This window comes from Theropithecus gelada, chromosome 10 (genome assembly GCF_003255815.1).
Source record: "Theropithecus gelada isolate Dixy chromosome 10, Tgel_1.0, whole genome shotgun sequence".
Classification (NCBI taxonomy): Eukaryota; Metazoa; Chordata; class Mammalia; order Primates; family Cercopithecidae; genus Theropithecus; species Theropithecus gelada.
This window is the reverse complement of record NC_037678.1, coordinates 88,190,622-88,209,196: the sequence shown is the minus strand read 5'-3', so window position 1 is coordinate 88,209,196 and position 18,575 is coordinate 88,190,622.

Here is an 18,575-nt window from a genome sequence, read left to right as displayed (position 1 = left end):
ACATATGTTTACTACAGCACTATTCACAATAGCAAAGACTTGGAACCAACCCATATATCCATTAATGATAGATTGGATTAAGAAAATGTGGCACATATACCCCATGGAATACTATGTAGCCACAAAAAAGGATGGGTTCATATCCTTTGCAGGGACATGGATGAAGCTGGAAACCATCATTCTCAGCAAACTATCACAAAGACAGAAAACCAAACACCACATGTTCTCACCCATAGGTGGGAATCGAACAATGAGAACACTTGGACACAGGGTGGGAAACGTCGCACATGGGGCCTGTCATGGGGTGGGGGGCTGGGGGAGAGATAGCATTAGGAGAAACACCTAATGTAAATGATGAGTTAATGGGTGAAGCAAAGCAACATGGCACATGTGTACCTATGTATCAAACCTGCACGTTGTGCACATGTACCCTAGAACTTCAAGTATAATAATAAAAAAAAAAAGGGAAAAAAAAAGAAGAAGAAAAACAATGTAGAGATTCCTTAAAGAACTAAAAGCAGATCTATCATTTGATCCAGAATCCTACTACTAGGTATCTACCCAGAGGAAAAGAAGTCATTATATGAAAAAGGTATTTGCACATGCATGTTTATAGCAGCACAATTCGCAATTACAAAAATATGGAACCAGTCCAAATGCCTATCAGTCAACAAGTGGGTAAAGAAAATGTGGTAGTTATATACCATTGAACACTACTCAGGCATAAAAAGGAATGAAATAATGGTATTCACAGCAACCTGGATGGAATTTGAGACTATTCTTATAAGCAAAGTAACTCAGGAATGGAAAACCATCATATGTTCTCCCTCATAATTGGGAGCTGTGCTATGAGGACGCAAAGGCATAAGAATGATACAATGGACTTTAGGGACTCTGAGGAAAGGTGGGAGGGTGGTGAGAGATAAAAGACTACACACTGGGTACAGTGTACACTGCTTGGGTGATGCATGCACCAAAATCTTGGAAATCACCACTAAAGAACTTATTCATGTAACCAAACAACATCTGCTCTCCAAAAACCTATTGAAATAAAAAATAAATTTAAAAATAAATGAATAAAATAAAATAAATCTTCTCTGCCTGTATCAAAACATCTCATGTACCCCATAAATATATACACCTACTATGTACCCACAAAAATTAAGAATTAAAAAATTGTTAATAATAAAAAATAAATTGGCTGGGTGCAGTGGCTCACTCCTGTAATCCCAGCACTTTGTGAGGCAGAGGGAGGTAGATTGCTTGAAGTCAGGAGTTCAAGACCAGTGTAGCCAACTTCATGAACCCCCATCTCTACTAAAATACAAAAACTAGCCGGACACGGTGGCAGACACCTGTAATCCCAGCTACTCGGGATGTTGAGGCTGGAAAATCGCTTGAACCCAGGAAGCGGAGGATGCAGTGAGCCAAGATGGTACCACTGCACTCCAGCCTGGGCGACAGAGTGGAACTCCATTTCAAATATAAATAAATAAATATAATTAATAAATTAGATCAACTGACTGTTGTTATAAATAACTTCTATTTACATAAAATATTGGGTTTTTGTTTCACTGATATGAAGATTATAAAAAATGTGTTTAAGTAATAAGTTATTTCAAACAAAAGAAAATTTAAGTAAATAAAATACAGACTGTGTAAGATATAGTAAAACTCATGTGAGTAAAATTTGGCAAACATATTTGTATTTTAAAAGACATTTTCTTGTTTTATAAACCTTCAAAAGTTCTTAGTTCTTCTTGTTAGAAGATGAAGATATTAGGCCCATTTTAATTCATTCCATCTTACTTTCTTCTACCTTCCCAATCCCCCTAGCTATAGATTTGCACTACCAAGATTGGTAATATTAACATTTTGGTATTACCCTATTTTTATTCTTTTTGCATATTTTATTCTAAGAGTGTAAAACTGTAAGCATCTGTATAATCGAAACTGTTTTTCTTTCATCACAGGCCATGTAGTATACCATCTCTATTTTTTCCTATTTCATGACTCTTGTAAGTAGAGAACACAACTATCAATGCTTAATGGAGTCTCTTACTACATTCTACTATTTCTTAAAAATCATGCCAAATTTCAGCTTCCTCCATACTTGGACCTCAACTTTCTGATCTGGTTATTTATATTATTTTCCAAAAGTTTTTTTAATGCTGTTCTGATTTTAAATTATGTGTACATTTATTTAATAAGTATTTATTGAGTATATACCAAGTATCAGGTGAGAATCAAATAGTCAAATATTCCTGCCTTTATGGGTATTATATTTTAAAAAGGAAGAAGAAAATTGCCAATAAACATAATAAATAGATAAATATTTGCTACCCTCTGCCTGCACACACATGCAGGACCCCACTGCAGGGATTCCTCCTGCCTCACTATCACCCACTGACGTGATATTGCTGTCACCACTTATCAGAGTGTTGTTGTCAACAAACTGGAAACACCTTAGCCCCTCCAGCACAGAAGGTGCTTAACCTTGAGAAGCCAGAAAAACAAACCAAGGGTCTGGTCTCAGCCACCCAGGGTTAGCACACACAGCTCAGGAGTGCTGTGGCTCCCTGAAGTCATGCAGAAATGAAGCCAGTCAACTAAATCCAACTTATATAACAGTCAAACCCTAAAGGGTATCAAAGAATGTAAGAGCAAAAAGCCGCATCCAACGGATAGCAACTTCAAACATTAAAGGAATATCAGCCCACACAATTGATAAAGAACCAGCACAAGAACTCTGGCAACTCTGAAATCCAGAGTGACTTCTGACCTTCAAATAACTGCACTAGCTCCCCAGCAATGGTTCTTAGCCAGACTAAAATGGTTGCAATGACACACATAGAATTCAGAATCTGGATGGCAACAAAGATTATTGAGATTCAGGGGAAAGTTGAAACCAATCCAAGGAATCTAAGGAATCCAATAAAACAACACAAGAGCTGAAAGGCAAAATAGCCATTTTAAGAAAGAACAAAACATCCTCTAGAGTTTAAAAAATTCATTACAAGAATTTTATAATACAATTAGAGGTATTAACAGCAAAATAGACCAAGCTGAGGAAAAAAGTCTCTGAGCTAGAAGACCAGTTCTTAAAAAAATTTAAAAAAAAAAAAAAACTCAGTCAAAAAAACATAAAGAAAACAGAATGTAAAACATAGGCAAAAGCTCCAAGAAATATGAGACTATGTAAAGAGACCAAACGTACAATGCACTGCATCCCAGAAAGAGAGGAAAAGAGGGCAAGCATTTTGAAAATCATATTTGAGGATATTATCCATGAAAAATGTCCCAATCTTACTAGGGAGGTTGATATGCAAATTTGGAAAATTCGGAGAATCCCTGCAAGATACTATACAAAATGTCTATCCCCAAGACATACAGTCATCGGATTCTCCAAGGCCAACATGAAAGAAAAATATTAAAGGCAGCTAAAATGAAGGGGAAGATCACGTAAAAAAGGAATTCCATCAGATGAACAGCAGATCTTTCAGCAGAAACTTTACAAGCCAGGAGAGATTAGAAGCCTACATTTACCATACTTAAAAAAATTCCAACCAAGAGTTTCCTATCCAGCCAAACTAAGCTTCATATGCAAAGAAGAAATAAAATCCTTTCTAGACAAGTAAATTCAGGGAATTTCTTACCACCAGACCTGGTTTACAAGAGGTAAGGGAACTTAAGGAGTAATCTGGGTGTGTTGGGTGCATATATACTTACAATAGTTAGGTCTTCTTGTTGAATCAAATCCTTTATCATTATGTAATGCCCTTATTTGTCCTTTATGATCATTGTTGGCTTAAAGTCTGTTTTGTCTGAAATAAAAATACCAACCCCTGCACTCCTTAAGGAGCTGCTAAATATGGAAATGAAACACTATTACCTGCCATTACAAAAACACACTTAGGTACATAGCCCACTGACACTAAAAGGCAACTATACAATCAAGCCTACGTAAAAACCAGTTGACAACAAAATGATAAGATCTGCCGCACATATCAATATTAACCTTGAATGTAAATGGGCTGAATGCCCCCACTTAAAAGGTACAAAGTGGCAAGTTGGATATAAAAGCAAGAACTGCATAACAATAGTAGGAGACTTAAACATCCCACTGACAATGTTAGATCATCAGGCACAAAACAAAGACGTTTGGGACCTAAACTCAACACTTGACCAAATGGACCTAACAAACATTTACAAAACACTCCACCCAACAACAGAACATAATTCTTCTCATCTTCATATGGCACATACTCTAACGTAGACCACATGCTCAGCCATAGAGCAAATCTCAACAAATTAAAAAAGAAATTATCATACCAGCCACACTCTCAGGCCACAACACAACAAAAATAGAAATGTATACCAAAAAGACCTCTCAAAACCATACAATTGCATGAAAATTAAACAACTTGTTTCTGAGTGACTTTTGGGTAAAGGATGAAATTAAGGCAGAAATCAAGAAATTATTTGAAACTAATTAAAACAAAGATACAATATACCAGAATCTCTAAGACAAAGTTAACATGGTGTTAAGAGGAAAGTTTATAGCACTAAATGCCTCCACTGAAAAGTTAGAAAGATCTTGAATTAACAACCTAACATCACACCTGGAGGAACTGGAAAAAACAAGTGCAAATGAACCCTGAAGCTAGTAGAAGAAAAGAAATAACCAAAATCAGAGCTGAACTGAACAAAACTGAGATGTGAAAATTCACACAAAAGATCAATGAAACCAAAAGTTGGTTCATTAAAAGAATAGATAAGACTGTTAGACCACTAATAAAGAAAAACGAGAAAATTCAAGTAAACACAATCAAAAATGATGAAGATTACATTACCACCGACCCCACAGAAATATATAAAAACTCTCAGAGACTAATTCAAACACTTCTGTGCACAAACTAGAAAACCTAGAAGAAATGAATCAATTCCTAGAAACATACAACCTCCCAAGATTGAGCTAGGAAGAAATTGAAACCCTGAGAAGACCAATAACTGGTTCTAAAACCAAATCAGTAATAAAAATCCCACCAACCAGAAAGAGCCCTAGAACAGATAAATTCACAGCCAACTTCAACCACGCATACATAAAACAGCTGATATCAATTCTCCTGAAACAATTACAAAAAATTGAGGGGGGACTCCTCCCTAATTCATTCTATGAGGCCAGCATCATTCTGATATCAAAACCTGGTAGAGACCACAAATAAAGAAAACTTCAAGCTAATACCCCTGAAGAACATAGATGCAGTGAAATACTAGCAAATTGAATCCAGCAGCACATCAAAAAGCTAATCCAGTGCAATCAAGTAGGCTTTATTCCTGGCATGCAAGGTCGGTTCAACATTTGCAACTCAATAAACTCAATAAGTGTGATTCATCCTATAAACAGAACTTAAAACAAAACCACATCTCAATAGACACAGAAGGGTTTTCAACATCTGTTCATGTTAAAAACCCTCAACAAACTAGGCATTGAAGAAACGTACCTCAAAATAATAAGAGCTATCTATGACAAACCCACAGCCAACATCATACTGAATGGGCAAAAGCTGGAAGCATTTCCCTTGTGAAACAGAACAGAATGAGGATGCCCACTCTCACCACTCCTATTAACATAGTACTAGTAGTCCTAACCAGAGCAATCAAGCAAGAGAAAGAAAAGGCATCCAAATATAAGGAAAGAAAGTCAGACTATCTCTCTTCACAGACAATATGATTCTATACCTAGAAAACACCACAGTCTCTGCCCCGTGGCTTCTAGATCTGATCAACAACTTCAGTAAAGTTTCAGGTTACAAAATCAGTGTACAAAAACCAGAATATTTCTATACACCAATAACATTCAAGCCAAGAGTCAAATCAATAACACAATCCCATTTACAATAGCCAGAAAAGAACAAAATACTCAGGAATACAGCCAACCAGGGAGGTGAAAGATCTCTTCAACGAACTCTGCTGAAAAAAATCAAACAATACAAACAAATGGAAAAATCTTCTATGCTCATGGATAGTAAGAATCAATATTGTTAAAATGGCCACACTGCCCAAAGCAATTTACAAATTCAATGCTATTCCTATCAAACTACCAGCATCATTTTTCACAGAAAAAAGACTATTTTAAAATTAATATGGAACTAAAAAGGACCTTAAATAACCAAGACAACACTAAACAAAAATAACAAAGCCAGAGGCATCACACTATCAAACTTCAAACTATACTAATCAAAACAGCATGGTACTGGTACAAAAACAGTCACATAGACCAATGAAACAGGTTAGAGAACCCAGAAATAAAGCCCCACACCTCCAACCATCTGATGTTTGACAAAGTAACAATAACAAGCAATGGGGAAAGAAATCCCTATTCAATAAATGGCACTGGGATAACTGGCTAGCCATAGGCAGAAGACTGAAACTGGATCCCTTTCTTTTACCAAATACAAAAATAAACTCAAGATGGATTAAAGACTTAAATGTAAAACCCAAAACTATAAAACCCGAGAAGAAAACCTAGGAAATGCCATTCTGGGCATATGCCTTGGCAAAGGTTTCATGAAGAAGACCCCAAAAGCAATTGCAACAAGAATGAGAATTGACAAGTGGGACTTAATGAAACAAAACAGCTTTTGCATAGCAAAGGAAACTATCAACAGAGTAAAGAGACAACCTCCAGAATGGGAGAAAATATTTGTAAACTATACATCCAAGAAAGGTGTAATATCCAGCATCTGTAAGAAACTTAAATCAACAAACAAAAACCAAACAACTTCATTAAAAAATAAGCAAAAGACATGAACAGATACTTCTCAAAAGAAGTCACAAATGCAGCCAACAGCATATGTAAAAATGCTTAATGTCATCAGAAATACAAATCAAAACTACAATGAGATACTGTCTCACACCAGTCAGAATGGGTATTTATTTATTTATTTATTTATTTATTTATTTTAGATGGAGTCTTGCTCTGTCACAGAGGCTGGAGTGCAGTAGCATGACCTCAGCTCACTGCAACCTCCACCTCCCAGGTTCAAGCAATTCTCCTGCCTCAGCCTCCCAAGTAAATGGGACTATATGTGTGCACCACCATGCCCGGCCACTTTTTGTATTTTGGTAGAAACAGGGTTTCACCATGTTGACCAGGCTGGTCTCGAACTCCTGACCTCAGGCAATTCACCTGTCTCAGCTTCCCAAAGTGCTGGGATCACAGGCATGAGCCACTGTGCCAGGCCAGAATGGGCATTTTTAAAAAGTCAAGAAAGAACATATGTCAGTGAGGTCCCTCCAGAGCAAAGGGGGCACTTACACACTACTGGTGAGAGTATAAAGTAGTTCGACCACTATGGAAATCAGCTTGGCAATTTCTCAAAGAACTTAAAATGGAGTTATCATTCAACCCAGCAATCCCATTACCAGGTGTATACCCAAAGGAATATAAATTGTTCTACCATAAAGACACACACATGCGTATATTCATCATAGCACTTTTCACAATAGCAAAGACATGGAATCAACCTAGAGGCCCATCGATGGTGGACTGCATTAAAAAAAATGTGGTACATACATACCATGGAATACTACACAGCCATAAAAAAGAATGACATCATGAGGTGATGCTCAAATTAGTTTTTTGTGTAAGATAAATGACAGTAAATATAAGGAATAAGAAAAAGCTTTAAAATTTAATTTTTTAGAATGTGTTTACGTGTTTACTCATGTAATGAAAAGAAATTACAAGCTGAAAGAGAATCAACACATACCAATACATCTATGAAGTTTGCACTAATCCATATTTGAGGGGTGGTTGGAAGAGAAGGACTCTCCAGTGTAGTCTTACTGCTATTTCCTTGTTCTCTCACCACCTACCATCTCTCTAGCTTCTTTTTCTGCTCAAATCAGCCCAGGACAGGGAAACATATCTAAACCATGCCTAAATATACAGTCGGGGGGAAAAATTGATGCAGCAGAGTAGGGGAAAATGATAGCACTTTACACATAGATGGGGGACCGCCTACTATAGCAATTCTCCACCAATGCTTCTAGACCATAGAAAATAAGCATAATTATATATTATTCTCATGCCAAAGTTGAGTAGACAATGCCTCATTCATATTCATCAAGTTGCCATTTTCCCACTTTTTATTTCAAAATGCTAATGAAATCCAAATGTAAATAGACATTGAAAGAAAACCTGTGCCATGAAAGAAGAACTGACATTGTTAGAGAAGCTATTAACAGGAGATTAATCTTCTGTTCTTTCCACCAGAACTTCATGGGATGCTGAAAATAATGCTATGTTTGTACTGTCCAGTGCAATAGCACTAACATCATGTGGCTATTGAGCACTTCAAATATAGTTAGAATGACTGAGGAACTGAAAATTTCAGTTGTATTTAATTTTAATTAATTTGTATTTAAATAGCTGTATCTGGCTGGTAGCTACCATATCACACAGCACAGTCCCCAAGTAGGGGTGAGATGACAGCCACCATGTAGAGCTGCTTTAGCCACCTTTTAGTAAATTCTGTGGGGTATGTCTGGTGGCTCTTCATAAATTACCTTCAGGTTTAGATTTGTTGTTATTGTTTGTTGTCTTTTAATTCAGAGAGAAGTAGAGAATTCCCAGTGAACAGATGAATTTTCCATTCTTTGACCTCAGGTAATTCTCCATGTGAGCTGCACATGCTTCCCTCTCACCTATTCATGATCTTCCCTCTCACCTATTCATCATCTTCCCTCTCACAGTCATTCCCTCCCTACTGTTGCTATTCTATCAATTTATCTCTAGCATACTAAATGCTGAATTATCTTTCATCTTTTTAAAATGTTTTCCCTTGACTTCATGTTTTCCACTAGCTAAATCCTCATTTCTCTGTTCCCTTTTCTAGTAAAGCTACTCCCAAACAATGGGCTAGTTCTCTCTGCTTCCTCAGTTTCCATTTGCCCTTGAGCCCACTCTAATTGAGCTTTTGCCCCCAGAATTCCACTAAAGCCTCCATGTTTCCAAATCGGTGATCAATTCTTAATTCTCATCGTTCCTGCCCTCTCCGCAGAATTTGACACAGTTGATCACACTTTTCTTCTTGAAATATGCTCTTCCTTTGTTTCTGGTTTACTATTTATTCATTGACCAAATATTTACCGAGTGTTACTTGAGAAAACCATGTCATGCTTTGAAATAGGAGAAATACAGATTCCTGAGTGTCCTTTCAGAGCCTGCTTCTGGAATTTTCTGCCTTTTATTCACTTTGAAGTAGTTTATAACTCTGTAAGTTGTAGAAAACTGATAACAAAACAAATGATTTTTGTCCAGAGAAATGCAAATGATTTATGTTCTGTGGAATGCAATTAGCTGTTCTCTATAGACAGATCAATTTTGCATCCACCTGAAAATTCTTTTCAGTATTCCTTACTACTTATATACATGAGGTTCTTGTAATTCTCTTTTGAATCAGTTGTAGTATCTTATTGGTTCTCTCATTAATAAATCAGTTAAATAAAATCTTGGACCCAGTCTTATTTTATATTTCTTAGAGAGTCATAATTTTACCTTCAATAAGTTTGCCCTTTAACAGTTTAAACTGTTTTCTACCACCATATTTTTAGGGCCTAGAAGAGTACGTGGCACACAGTGTATGTGCTCATTCAATATTTGTTGAATAAGCATTTGTTGAAAAAAATGGTGGAGCCACTGTGGGTGCACCCACTACCATTTTCTATGCATAGCCTTCTCTGATCTCAAATAGAGTTGAATAAAATCTACCCTGTTCCTAATAGTAAAATAAAAGAAGAAAGAAGCATATTTTAAAAAGAACTATAAATTTAGTCTTTGTTCTGCTTTTAGGGATAAAAATTATAACATCAAAAACTGTCATCACCTCCTTTCTCTTTCTCTTCTCTTCCATTTTTTCAGGAGGATCATCAATCGGTTTCCTAACCAGCTATTTGCTATCTGGAGACCCGGGGCAGCACCTTTACCACTTGCTGGCTGATGCCTGTGGCAGTGCCATCCTAAAGGGCTGCCTATCTCTTTTATGTCTCACCTGCTTTCTCTTCTACCTGGGAAGCCAATTTACCAAAATAGTAGGACTTCATTATGTTATTTTGAAGGTTTTCCATGTACTCTGAGATCCGAAATAAAAGCTTTCCTTAGTTCTTCTGGCATCCATTCATCAAAACAGAAAAAGAAAAAAGAAAAAGAATCGTGCACTTTGGAAGATGTTTCTACCTCACAAAAACAAATGGAGAAGGTGATTTGACAGTTGCTTGACACAAACACTTGACCTTTACAAGAGTTCCTGTACAACTGCCACAATAACCATGATACTCAGAGTATTTTACTGGCCTGGAAATTGAAAGTATTTTAAAACTATTTTTTGTATAAATAAATGCTTTTCCCATTAGGAAAATTTCTCATCTGTTGTACAGCTGAAAACTTGGGGGCTCATAAGAAGAGAGAAAACATTTTAAAAGAGGCAAAAAGTGAACTGGAAAAATAAAGACATTTCAGGATCCCCATTATCTCTTTCCTAAATAAATTTTCTAAAATGGAATGACAAATGTCCTTCCTGTGTCTATGCAGCATTCCCAATTATTGGGACACATTTTCCTGCAGAGCCTGGGCCAAGTTTCAGTATCCTTTTCAACAATGTGTCTATACAGACTCTGCCAGTTGATCAGAGTTTTCACATGAGATAAATTCCATATGTTGTCCTTGGCACAGGACCAGTGTTGTGCCGGGAAAGCCAGCTGTGTTCACATCTTCCTAACTCTTCACTCAGTAACATCTAGTTGGTAGCTTGAAATCAGCAAGGGTGGGAGTATTTGCACCATGAAAATTGACAAATGCTACAAATCAGGGTTTCTTTTTTCTTTCGAAGAGCTTGTCGTTAAACATTTGCCAACACACTATTGCCTAGAACACTGACCCAAAAAATGAGCACTTACTACATCTCAGACCTTCTTCTGAGTATTAAGGTTACATACAGTGAGCAAAACAGATAGAAATCCCTGCCCTGGTGGAACTTAAATTCTACTGGAGGAAATAGAGAGTAGACAATATGCATAATAAGCAAATAAATTGTGCAGCACGTAGAAGATAGCAATTATTAATAAAGCTGGATAGAATATGAGGGTTTAAGAATGTTGTGAAGATGGTCAAACTTACATTGAGGGGTCAGGGAAGACCTCAATGAGAAGGTGAAAATTGGGTAAAGAGTTCAGGAAGGAGAGGGACTTAGCCAACAGGGTATCTGGGGATGAAGGTTTCAAGCAAAAATAATGCAGCATAGGGAAAGACACTTTCCCAGAATGTTTGAAAAACAATGAGAAGACCACTGTAAATGGAAAGGAGAGAGCATGGACAAGAGAAAAATGAGAAGATATCAGAGGGGTAAGAAGACCAAACTTTTAGTTCTTCATAAACAATAGTGAGGACATTGGTCTTAATCTAAGAAAGACTGGATATCACTACACAAGAGTAGCGTGGTCTGCTTTATATTTTAACAGGAGCACTTGACCAGTGTGTTAAAAAAGATACAGAAAAAGTACAATACCCTTTAACTATATAATACCCTTTTACTATAAAAATACATAACAAACTCAACAAGCTAGGAATAGAAGGAGCCTTCTTCAATTTAATAAAGGACATCAATGAAAAACCCACAGTTAATGTCATACTTAATGGTGACAAAATTGAATGCTTTCCTCCTAAGATCAGGAAAAAGATAAAATCTACTCCCCTTACTTCTATTCAACATTGTCTTTGAAGCTCTAGCCAGGGCCATTAGGCAAGAAAAAGAAATGAAAGACACACACAGATTGGGAAGAAAGAAGTAAAACAATGTATTTTCTACATATAGGATGACATCACCTTGTATAGAAATAATACTTTTATAAAAATTCACGAAAAGATTATTAGAGCTAATAAGTAAGTGCATTAGTCCACTTGTATTGCTATAAAGGAACACCTGAGACTGGGTAATTTATAAAGAAAAGAAATGTAATGAGCTCTCAATTCTGCAGGTTGTTCAGGAAGCATGGTGGCAGCATCTACTTCTGCTGGGGCCTGAGGAAGTTTACAATCATGGTGGAAGGTGAAGGGGGAGCAGGCACATCACATGGCAAGAGCAGAAGCAAGAGAGAGTGAGGGGGGAGGTTTCACACACTTTTAAACAACTAGATCTCACATGAGTAAGAACTAACATATCACCAAGGGAATGGTGCCAAACCATTCATGAGGGACCCACTCCATGATCCAATTACCTCCCACAAGGCCCCACCTCCATCACTGGGGATTACATTTCAATATGAAATTTGGAGGGGACAAATAACTAAACCATATCATTCTGCCCCCAGTCCCCCAAATCTCATGTCCTTCTCATATTGGAAAATACAATCATCTCTTCCAAACAGACCCCCAAAGTCTTAACTCATTCCAGCATCAAATCCAAAGTCCTCAGTTTCATCTGAGACTCATCTCCTTCCACCTATGAACCGGTAAAATCAAAACAAGTTATTTACTTCCAAGTTACAATAATGATACAGGCATTAGTAAACATTCCTGCTCCAAAAGGGGAGACATTGTCCAAAAGAAAGGAATAATAGACCCCACAGAAGTCTGAAACCCAGCAGAGCAGGCATTAAATTCTAAAGTTCCAACATAATCCTTGACTCCATATCCCACATCCTGGTGTGAAGAGTGGGCTCCCAAGGCCTTGGGCAGTCCCACCCCTGTGGCTTTGCAGGGTGCAGCCCATGTAGCTAGTCTTACAAGTTGGAATTGAGTCCTTGAAGCCTTTCCAGGCTTCAGATGAAAGCTACCAATGGCTCTACTGTTCTGGGGTCTGGAGGGCAGTGGCCTTCTTCCCATTGCTCCACTAGGTAGTGCCCCGATGGGGACTCCATGTGGGAGATCCAGCCCACATTTTCCATTAGCATTGCTCTAGCTGAGTTTCTCTGTGGGGCCTCTACCCCTGTGGTAGTCTTCTGCTTAGGCAACAGGCTTTTTCTTTCTTTTCTTTTTCTTTCTTTCTTTCTTCTTTCTTTCCTTCTTTCTTTCTTTCTTTCTTTCTTTCTTTCTTTCTTTCTTTCTTTCTTTCTTTCTTTCTTTCTTTTTCTTTCTTTCTCTCTTTCTCTCTCTCTTTCTCTCTCTCTCTTTCCTTCCCTCCCTCCCTTCCTTCCTTTCTTCCTTCCTTCCTTCCCTCCCTCCCTCCCTCTCTCTCTCTCTTTCTTTCTGTCTTTCGTTCTTTCTTTCTGACAGAGTCTTGCTCTGTCACCTAGGCTGGAGTTGCAATGCTGCAATCTTGGCTCACTGCAACCTCCGCCTCCCGGGTCCAAGCCACTCTTCTGCCTCAGCCTCCAAAGTATCTGGGACTACAGACAAGCACCATCACATCCCGCTAAATTTTGTGTGTGTATGTGTGTTTTTAGTAGAGACAGGGTTTCACCATGTTGGTCAGGCTGGTATCAAACTCCTGATCACAAATGATCCACCCACCTCAGCCTCCCAGAGTACCGGGATTACAGGCATGAGCCTCTGTGCCCAGCCCAGGCTTTCTGATACATTCTCTGAAATCTAGGTGGAAGCCACCAAGCCTTCATCACTCCTAAATTATGTGGGCCCACAGGCTTACAACCACATGTAAGCCACCAAGGCTTATAACTTGTGCCCTCTGAAGCAATATCCCAAGCTGTATCTGGGGACCTTTGATCTGAGGCTGGGGCTGGAGCAGCCTGAATACAGGGAGCACTGTCCTGAGGCTGCACAGGGTGGCAGAACCCTAGGAAACCAGGGTTCCTAAGAAATTATTCTTTCCTCTTAGGCCTATTGGCCTCTGATGAAAAAAGCTGCCTCATTGATCTCTGAAAAGTCTTCCAGGCTTTTTTCCAATTGTCTTGGCTATCAGCATCTGGCTCCCTTTTAGTCATGCTAATCTCTCTAGCAGGTGAATACTCCACAACTCTCTTGGATTGTTCCCCAGAAAATGGGCTTTTCTTTTCTATCACATAACTAGGCTTCAAATTTTCCAAATTTTTATGCTCTGCTTCCCTTTTAAATGTAAGTTCCAATTTTAAGTCATTTCTTTGCTCCCACATATGAATATAGCATTTTAGAAGCAGCCAGTCCAAACCTTGAATGCCTTTGAATGCTTTGCTGCTTAGAAATTTCTTCAACCATATGTCCTAAGTTATCACTGTGAAGTTCAAACTTCTAAAGATCCCTAGGACATAAACACAATGCAGCCAAGTTCTTTGCTAAGGCCTAACACAGGTGATCTTTACTATAGTTCCCAGTAAGTTTCCAATTTTTATCTGAGATCTCATCAGCCTAGCCTTCACTGTTCACATCCCTATCAGCATGTTGGTCACAACTACTTAACAAGTCTCTAAAAAGTTCCAAACTTTCTCTCATCCTCCTGTCTTCTTCTGAGCCCTCCAAACTCTATGAACCTCTGTCCATTACCCAGTTCCACAACTGCTTCCACATTTTCAGGTATCTGAATAGCAATGTCCCACTCCTCAATACCAGTTTTCTGTATTAGGCCATTGACTTTACTATAAAGGAATACCTGAGACTGGGTAATTTATAAAGAAGAGAAGTGTAGTTAGCTCACAGTTTTGCAGGGTGTACAGTAAGCATGGTGCCAGCATCTGTTTCTACTGAGGGCCTGAGGAAGCTTACAATCATGTCAGAAGGCAAAGGAAGAAGAGGTGCATCACATGGTAAGACCTGGAGAAAGAGAGAGGGAGGGAGGAGGTGCCACACACTTTTTAATCAGATCTCACATGAACTAACTGAGCAAGAACTAGCTTATCACCAAGGGATGGGAATTCATTAGGGATCTGCCTCAATGATCCAATTACCTCCCACCAGGCTCCATTTCTAACACTGAGAATTACATTTTAACATGAGAATTAGAGGGGAAAAATATCCAAACCGTATCAGTGAGTTTGGCAAAGTTGCAAGATACAAGATCAATATACAAATATTTATTTCTATACATTTGCAGTGAACAAACAAAATAAAATTAAACTGTATTTGCAATATCATCAAAAGAAATAGAGTACTTGTGAATAAATGGAACAAAGTAATTCCAAAACTTTAGATCGAAACAACAATATATTGTCTGAAGAAATTAAAGAGGACCTAAATAACTTGGTGAAAAACCTCATAATCATGGATTGAAAGACTTAACATTCTTAAAATGGCAATACTTCCCGAGCTTATCTATATATTCAATTCAATTCCTATCAAAATTCCAGGTTTCTTTTGTACAGAAATGGATGAGCTAATCCTAAATACTGTATGAAATCATAGGGTAATACAAATAGCTAAAATAATCTTTAAAAATAAGAATAAAGTTGGAGGGGCTGGGCGCAGTTGCTCACACCTGTAATCTCAGAACTTTGGGAGGCCGAGGCGGGTGGATCAAGAGGTCAGGAGATCGAGACTATCCTGGCTAACACGACGAAACCCCATCTCTACTAAAATTATAAAAAATTAGCCGAGTGTGGTGATATGCATCTGTAGTCCCAGCTACTTGGGAGGCTGAGGCAGGAGAGTCACTTGAACCCAGGAGGTGGAAGTTGCAGTGAGCCAAGATCATGCCACTGCACTCCAGCCTAGGCGACAGAGTGAGAATCCATCTCAAAAAAAGAATAAAGTTGGAGGACTCATACTTCCTGGCTTCAAAACTTACTACAAAGATACAGTAAACAAAAATGTGTTACTGGCATAAATATAAATATGTGTATCAATGCGATAAAATTCAGAATCCAGAAATAAACCCATATATCATTTGATTTTCCAACAAGGATACAAAAGTCATTTCGTGAGGAAAGGCTATTGTTTTCAACAATGGTTCTAGGACAACTAAATATCCACACGCAAAAGAATGAATTTGAGCCCCTACCTCAACATCATATAAAAAAATTAACTAAAATGAATCAAAGACCTCAATGTAAGTGACAAAACTCTTGGAAGGAAAAATAGATGCAAATCTTTATGACCTTGGATTAGGCCATGGTTTCTTAACTACAAAACCAAAGCACAAGCAATAACAAAGAAAAGAGATAAATTTGACTCATTAAAACTAAAATGTCTTGTGCACCAAAGAACACTACTAAGAGGTCTAAAGACAATCCACATAATGGGAGAAAATATTTGCAAACCATGTATCTCATAAGGGTCTAGTAACCAGAATATATAAAGAACTCTTACAAAAAGACAAACAACTTCATTAAGACATGAGCATGGGACTTGAATAAACATTTGTCCAAAGAAAATATACAAATGAGCAACAAGCACATGAAAAGATGCTGAACATTGTTAGTCAGTAGGGAAATGCAAATCAAAGTCACGATGAAATGCCACTTACATCCACTAGAATGGCTATAAGACAAAATAATAAGTATTGGAAAGGATCTGGGGAAACTGGAACCCTTATACATTGCTGATGAGGGTGTAAAATAGTATAGTCACTAGAAAATGTTCTGGCAGCTTCTCAAAAAGTTAAACATAGTATTATCATATGACTCAGCAATTTCACTCCTATGTATATATCCAAGAGAAGTGAAAACATGTCTACATAAAAATTGTACATAAATGTTTACGTAGGCATTACTCATAATAGCCAAAAAGTAGAAACAGCCAATGCCCAATAACTTATCAATGGATAAACAAAATGTGTCATATCCATACAATGGAATATTATAAAGCCATAAGAAGAAATGAAGTACTAATATATACTAAAACATAAACTTTAAAATATTATGCTAAGTTAAAAAAAAAAGGTCAGGCTAAGGTCACATGTCATATAATTCCATTATCAGAAAATGTACAGAATACGCAAATCCATAGAGACATAAAGTATACTAAGTTTACCAGAGGCTAAGGGAAAGGTAGAATGGGGAGTTTCTATTTAATGGGCACAGCGTTTTCTTTTGGGTGATATTCTTTGGAATTAGATGTTAGCAATGATTGAAAAATATTACGAATTTTAAGAGTATAACCATTGAGTTATACTCTTAAAATGGTTAAAATGGTGAATTTTCAGTTATAAGAATTTTATTCCTAATTTCAATTAGAAAAAGAGAGAGTAAAAATGAATATAACATAGAGGAGAAACAGTTAGAAGACCATCAGTGTCTGTTAAGAATAAAAGTTTTTTAAGTCCCAAACTCCAAATTTCAGATTTTTCAGGAAATAACATAAAAGAATTTAAACTTTGAGCCACAGTTGTCTCAAAATATGATTGTTATGATAGTGAGCTTCCAGACAGATTATCCTAAGTCAAATCCTAGTTTGACGTTGTTGTTAAGTTACTTAACCTCTCTATGCCTCAATACTCTCATCTGTAAAATGGGAATAATAAAATTGCTCATCTCATCAGATCAATTTGAGATTCAATGAAGCAAGGCAGTACTGACACTTAGCAAGTATGCTGTGTTTTTAATTATCATTTAAAAAGGATTAAAAATGAATCCATTATTTTCACATGACAAAAACAATAGAACCCCATTCAACTAATTAGCTTTTTCCAACTCCTTATTGAAAAGGAACCACTCTTGGGCCAGACATGGTGTCTCACGCCTCTAATTCCAGGACTTTGGGAGGCCAAGATGGGCAGATCACAAGGTCAGGAGATCGAGACCATCCTGGCTAACATGGTGAAACCCTGTCTCTAGTAAAAATATAAAAAATTAGCTGGGCGTGGTGGTGGGCGCCTGTAGTCCCAGCTACTTGGGAGGCTGAGGCAGGAGAAAGGTATGAACCCAGGAGGTGGAGCTTGCAGTGAATGGAGATCACGCCACTGCACTCCAGCCTGGGTGATAGAGCGAGACTCCATCTCAAAAAAAAAATAAAAAAAGAAAGAAAGAAAGAAAAGGAACCACTTTTGAGATGGAAATTTCTGAGCAATCCAAACTAGGAATACAGAGTGAATATCATCTTTTGATATTTAAGTCTTGGTTCATGTCTTGTGGCCCTGTCTGCAACATTTTCAAAACATATTCCACCTTTAAAAAAAAAACTTTTCTTTCCCCAAACTTGTTTCCAAGATTAAAATCTATCCAATGACAGTTTCATTTTCAGTGTAGGGATCCTAAGCTGAGATTCTTGATGGATTTAATACAGACACAAAATAAGCCTTCTTGAAATTAAGCTGAATGAGTGTGTCTCTGTGCCTATGGACAAGGTAAGCATTTCATGAAAAGCAAGAAACCATCTTTATTTTCTCTTTGGCTTGTCTCTTCTCACATTACACAGACATTACAAACCACACAAACATTAGAGCAAGCAGAGTCAAGCAAGAGGCTCCTAATTACATGACCGATTAGCAAGTCCCTGAGGTGCCACATGGCCCTATCATCACATGCTCCTCATCCCTAACCTTGGGCCCTCCACCTGTGTCTGTTTCTGGAGGAACTGCATGAAGTTCAAGTCTTCAGAAAGTTACTTCACCAACAGTGAGTTGTCAAATTGTCTTCTCAACAATAGCAGCACGGTTGCAATTAAGGCATTCTTCTGATTTGATTCCAGAGCCCAGGTTCTTGCCTTG